This window comes from Diospyros lotus, chromosome 14 (assembly GCF_014633365.1).
Source record: "Diospyros lotus cultivar Yz01 chromosome 14, ASM1463336v1, whole genome shotgun sequence".
In the NCBI taxonomy this organism is placed as follows: Eukaryota; Viridiplantae; Streptophyta; class Magnoliopsida; order Ericales; family Ebenaceae; genus Diospyros; species Diospyros lotus.
This window is the reverse complement of record NC_068351.1, coordinates 22,560,920-22,566,958: the sequence shown is the minus strand read 5'-3', so window position 1 is coordinate 22,566,958 and position 6,039 is coordinate 22,560,920. Positions and strand designations below refer to the sequence as shown.

Below are 6,039 nucleotides of genomic sequence, written 5' to 3'. Positions count from 1 at the left end.
GCCTGCATTCAGCCCAAAAGGTATCCAGCTGGTGTTGTTTCCTTTCTTACACTATCCTCGATATATACTAACTTCTCTGGGCTCTCGGGGTATTACATTCTCCCCCCCTTAAGCACATGACGTCCTCGTCATGCGACCTTACAACCAGTCCCAGATCTCCCCCAATGCATGGCCGATGTGGGATTCGCCTAAGATGTTTACACGCACCCCCCATAGGGGCCTACACACACCCCCCTCGGGACTCAGCCTCATCACTGAGGTTTGCCCCACCACCGCGCTCGGAGGCTCGGGGGTCGGCTCTGATACCACTTGTAACGACCTGATCGAGCGATAGAAAGGACCGGAACAACTTACCCTGATAGGCCTACACGAACTTTCCAGGGGGGTCACCCATCATTGGATTACCCCAGGTCAAGCACGCTTAACTTGAGAGTTATTTGCCTGCATTCAGCCCAAAAGGTATCCAGCTGGTGTTGTTTCATTTCTTACACTATCCTCGATATATACTAACTTCTCTGGGCTCTCGGGGTATTACACTGTTAGTTTGTTTCTCAATCATAGTCTTCCACTGTTTGAAAGTAGCAAAAACTTCAATTTTCTGCTTCAAGAAGAATACCCAAACTTTTTTAGAAAAATCATCGATAAAAGTCAACATATATCTGGCACCACCTGCAGAAGGTACTCTAGTTGGACCCTAGAGATCAGAATGGGCATAATCCAATATACCTTTCGTATTGTGAATGCCTTTAGTAAATTTAACCCATTTTTGCTTACTAAATACATAGTACTCACAAAACTCCAATTTTCTAGTACTCTGCCCTTCAAGAAGTCCTCTTTTGTTCAATTCAATTATACCTATTTCACTCATATACCCAAGACGCATATGCAATAACTGAGTGAGATCAGTATCAGATAAAGAAGAAGTAGAAACAAAAGCATCACCTGTAACGATAAAACCCTATAGAGCATATAATTGACCGTACTTTTTTATGCCTTTCATCACAACAAGAGCACCTCTACTGACCCTAATAACTCCACCTTCACTAGTGAATTTGTACCCATTTAAATCAAGAGTACTCAATGAAATGAGATTTCTTTTAAAATCAGGAATATGTCAGACATCAGTTAAAGTTTGAACAATACCATCGAACATCTTAATTTTGACAATTCCAATGTCAGCAATTTTACAAGAATTATTGCCCATCAACACATCACCAGAATTTAGAGTTTTATATATTGAAAACCAATCCCTATTAGGAGACATTGAAACGTGCATGTTGTGTTGAGGATTAAATCTTCACTAGGTTTAGTAACTTCATTAGTAATTATCATAAATTCTGTATTAGTACTATTATTTTCAACAACATTGGTTTCACCTAAAATTTCTAGTTGTTTTCCTTTCTGGTCAGTTTCATGTCTCTTAAGTTTGTTTTATAGCTTATAGCACTCTTTCTTTATATGTCATTTCTTCTTATAGTAATTACAAACTTTTTCTCTGTTCCTAGACTTTGATCTACTTTTCCCTCTACCACTAGAATTTCTATCATGTGTTCTCCCTCTAATCAACTGACCCTCTCCTGATTCTCAGAAGTCCCCAATAACTGCTTATCAATTTTTTCTTTCGAAAATAAAGCATCATAAACTTTATCTAGGGTGAGAGTATCCTGACTATAGAGTATGATGTCTCTAAAAGTTGAATAAGATGACGGTAGAGAACATAACAAAATTAGAGCCAAATCCTCATCATTATACTTAACTTCCATGGCCTCCAAATCAGAAGTAATTTCTTTAAAAACTGTTAAATGACTTTCAATAAACGTATCTTCAGCCATTCGATGAGAATATAATCTTTGCTTCAGATGCAACTTACGAGTTAAGCTCTCTTTGTCATACACAATTGTTCTAATTTTAATCATAGAGCGACAGCAGTTTTTTCTTTCAAAACATCTTACAAAATTTGATTCGATAAATGCAGATATATCTGAGACAAAGCCTTACGATCCTTATATTATTTTTCTTCAATACTCCATGATTGTGGCATTTTTTTGAAACCCAAGTGCATCATCTAAATCTATCTGTGCCAAAATTACACGCATCTTAACCTGTTATAGGAAAAATCTGATATTTTAGTCCAATAAGGGAATATCGTACTTCAACAAAGTCATTAAATATCCCCAAATAATATCAAATAATTTCAATAATAAACCCAACTGAAAAACGGATTAAAAATACCAAATCTGGGCTCAAATTGGGCAAAAATCAGATCTGGATCTGGATTGCAAATCTGCTGGATCTAGAGTGGGTCTTGATGGGTCAATAGGTCTATCGGGTCAGACCAGATCCAATTTGAGATCTGGGTCTTGCTGATTTGAAGCTTCTGTTGATGGCAGATTTGAAGATAAACGATGCTCTCGGCCGGCGATAAAGTAATTGATGGTTGCTTGGAGCAACGGACGGCGATGAAGCTCACGGCCGACGATTGACAGCAAGGAAGATCAATCGACGACAAGAGTGGTCGATGGCGAAGCTGCAGAGGTCGAGCAAGAAAACGGCCTGCGACGCAAAGGGTTTGCAGTGGCTTACGGCTGTGGCGACGACGGAGGTTCGAATGGAAGCAGTGACTGCGATGGACAGTAGCGGCGAGCTCGATCGACGATGAGAAATTCTAAAGGACTCAAAAGTAATTTATCTTGCGGCAAAAAGATTATCACATGATGTGTGTGTGAGAGAGAGAGATTTGAGACCTTTACGTGGGAGGCAAAAGAGAGTAATAACCCACAGAAGGGCTGGTAGTGGTAGCCACTGGGAGGAACATCCTTCTCCGCCAGATTCAATGGGGTTGAATCTATATGCCCATTGAACAGTCGAAACCACCCTGAATGCAAAATGCATTGATTAAATTAAGGTTAAATACTAAATATTTATTGAATCTCGTGATGAGATAATAGAAAATTAACAAAGTATGTATGAGAAAAGAATCAAGATATGCATTAATTATGCTACCAAAGCAATTATGGAAATGCAAGCTTTAAGGAGACAATCAGCAACTCCCGTGTTACTGGGAAAGGCCTTTCCTTTGGGACGACACTCGCTAATCTCCTAGAAGTCGGAAAGGCTTTCGTTCTGGCAATTGGGAAGGGCAGGGGGCAGGGAATGTGCTCCCTATCCTACACACACAGTTCCAACTCCTAAAATTATTTTTAAAAAATCAAACTTCAACTCCAAATAGCTTCTCAGTGAGAGAGAAAAATTAAGGGCAATTATAATTTATTAAAGCTTCAGGAATACCAAATGCAATTACCTACAGTAATGAGTTTATTGTTGCTGACCCCCAAATCAAATCCGTACGGCACCCAATCTTCAGCTTCTCACGCATATTCCTGTAACACAGTTTATATGTATTTGCGCCGCGAATAAATATCAATTCTTCTCTAAATCAATGCTATCAAAATCTTCTTAATGCTATGCATTCTTGGGCACTGCTCAGAGCATCCTTGCCATCGATCCATCGTGCCGCTGCGACACCTCATCGCTCTACCGCCCGCTCATCTTCAGCATCGTCAAGATCGTTTTGCGAGTCTAACCGAGGTGAGAATAAGATGGGGCAGTCGAATTTGGAGTCAATGCTTGTGAGATTGCAGTCTTCAGGGTTCGTCGTTGTCGAGTCGGGCTTAGGGCTGTATTTCGGGTCTACTGCTTCTGATCTTAGTTATTTATAGTCATCTGCCGATGAGTTCGTTTTATTTGTAATGTATATGCACACACATATATATAGACATACACTTACACAATGTATATATAATGTGTAATACATACCATACATATGTATAGTTATAAACATCTTGAATCCACGATATATTGGGATTATCATTTTTGGTCCTTCACTGCTCATGCTTTCGATTTTGACACGGGAGATAAATCACAAGTAAAGACTTTACCTCATTATGCAAGACAATAAATTGAATTCACGACCTAATGATATGAATCTCAATTTTTCACGATATCTAGGTCACAGAGTAATATTTTTTTTTTTTTCATGTAAAAAAAAAGGAAAGTTATGGGAATGATTAATGTGATAAGCTTTTTGGTTGATTTCCAACTAAGGTAGTTTTGTTCTTAAAGATATGAGTTGAAAAAATAAAATATGAAAAGTATTTTAAATAAAAATATTTTTATTATATTTGTTAAATTTATCTGACAATCCACTAAAAAGAAGTCGCATAACTTTTTATCTGATATTTTATAGATAAATTTATTTAGATAGTGTTTGTTAACTAAGATATAGACTGAAAAAAAGGTAAGATATGAAAAGTATTACAAACTTTTATCCTTTTCAATGTATTTATTAAACTTATATGGCAACTCTTGAAAAATAAGTCATGTAATTTTTTATCTGACATTTTTTAAATATGTTTATCTCTCCCCTTCTCAAGATAAATATATCTTGGACCTTACAAAACATGTTGATAAAATTTTTGGAATGCTTCACAGATTTATCTTGATTATTCAATATTTTAGTCCGAAAAGTATTTTAACCTTATCTTGATATAATTTTATCTTACTCATTTTAACAAATACTACCTTAGAGGGGAAAGAGAAATAAATTTATCTGAAATTTTATATATAAGAAAAAATAACATATATGCCCCCATCTCATAAAAGTGCAATTCTCATTTTAAAAAATTTAATAAACAACTTGATAGAAATTTTAGAATTATTTGCAGTATTATCTTGATTATTCTATATCTTAATTCGAAAAGTATTCCAACCTTATATAGATACAATCTTATTTTGCTTGTTTTGACAAACTCTACCTAGATAAATACATTTAGGCCCTGTTTGATTGGCCACATTTTTCATGAAAAATGATCATTTTTCATCTAAATTCTAAATTTTGATGTGTTTGATTACTCAAATTTTTCATAAAAAATGATTTCCATCTTTTGGTCATGTGGTCATGGCGCGCGTTGAGGGATCCGGCAGGCCTTGTGGTCAATCCCTGGGGAGACAGCAGCGTGCAAGTGAGAAGGTGGCAGGCTGTTTTGGAGAAAATGCTGGAATTTTCCAGCAGCTACAAGTAGACATGGCCAAAATTGAACCGGACCGGCGGTTCGAACCGGAACCGGACCGGCCGGAACCGGACCCGGAACCGGCCGAACCGGAACCGGACTGAACTGGCGAAATTCGGTCCGGTTCCGGTTCAAGGTTCCAGGGAACCGGAACCGCCGGTTCCGCGGAACCGGAACCGCCGGTTCCGGTTCCGAGGAACCGGAACAACCCCCCCGTGCCCCCCCTCCTCCCCCCCCCAACGGTCCAAACCCCCCCGTGCCCCCCTCCCCCCCCCCCCAACGGTCCAAAATTGGACCGTTGGCTGCCAATTTTATTAATTTTTTTTTAATTTTATAATTCCTATCTATATATACCCCTCCCTCCCCCACTCATTTTTCACACTTTCTCTCTCTCTCTCTCTCTCTCTCTCAAGTCTCAAGCTATTATTCTCTCAATTTTGTCTCTCATTTAATATTTCAATTTCAATTTCTTCAATCTTCTCATTTTGTTATTTATCAATTTATTCAATTATATTGTTAATTATTTATTACTTGTTACTATATTATTTTATCATTATTATATTTTTTTATTATCATACTTTTTTCAAAAAAAATGGCAAGTGAAGGTAGAAATTTTGAAAATGTTGAGTTTGAAGCTCAAAATTTTCAAACACAAGAGAGTGAAACTCAACAAAAGGGAGGTGAAAAAATTTCTACTTCTGATATTTTTAATATTCATTTCAAGAAAACACCAAAAGGAGATGGTAAATTTGATGTATCTTGTAATTATTGTAATCAGGTATACAAATTCAAGCAAAGAGGTGGATATGGTACTTTCGCCCGACATTTGCAAACAAAGCACCCGCTCAAGGTTGGATTGAGCCGCGATCAAACACAAATATCCGGGTTTGCTACCTCTTCAAACTCTCCTCAATTATTTCATTATAATGAAGCTAATTGTAGGTCTGGTTTAGCTGAAATGGTAGCAATT

The 6,039-nt window shown here is 37.5% G+C and overlaps 1 long non-coding RNA gene across 1 annotated transcript; it reads right to left on the bottom strand.

The window, feature by feature from the left end:
* Positions 1-2,097: 2,097 nt before the first annotated feature.
* On the bottom strand, positions 2,098-3,723 carry LOC127790424 (uncharacterized). Its single transcript, XR_008020772.1, has 2 exons — positions 3,302-3,723; positions 2,098-2,875 (listed from the first exon to the last, which is right to left on the bottom strand). It is a non-coding gene; the product is annotated as an uncharacterized LOC127790424 (long non-coding RNA).
* Between the last annotated feature and the right edge of the window lie 2,316 nt (positions 3,724-6,039).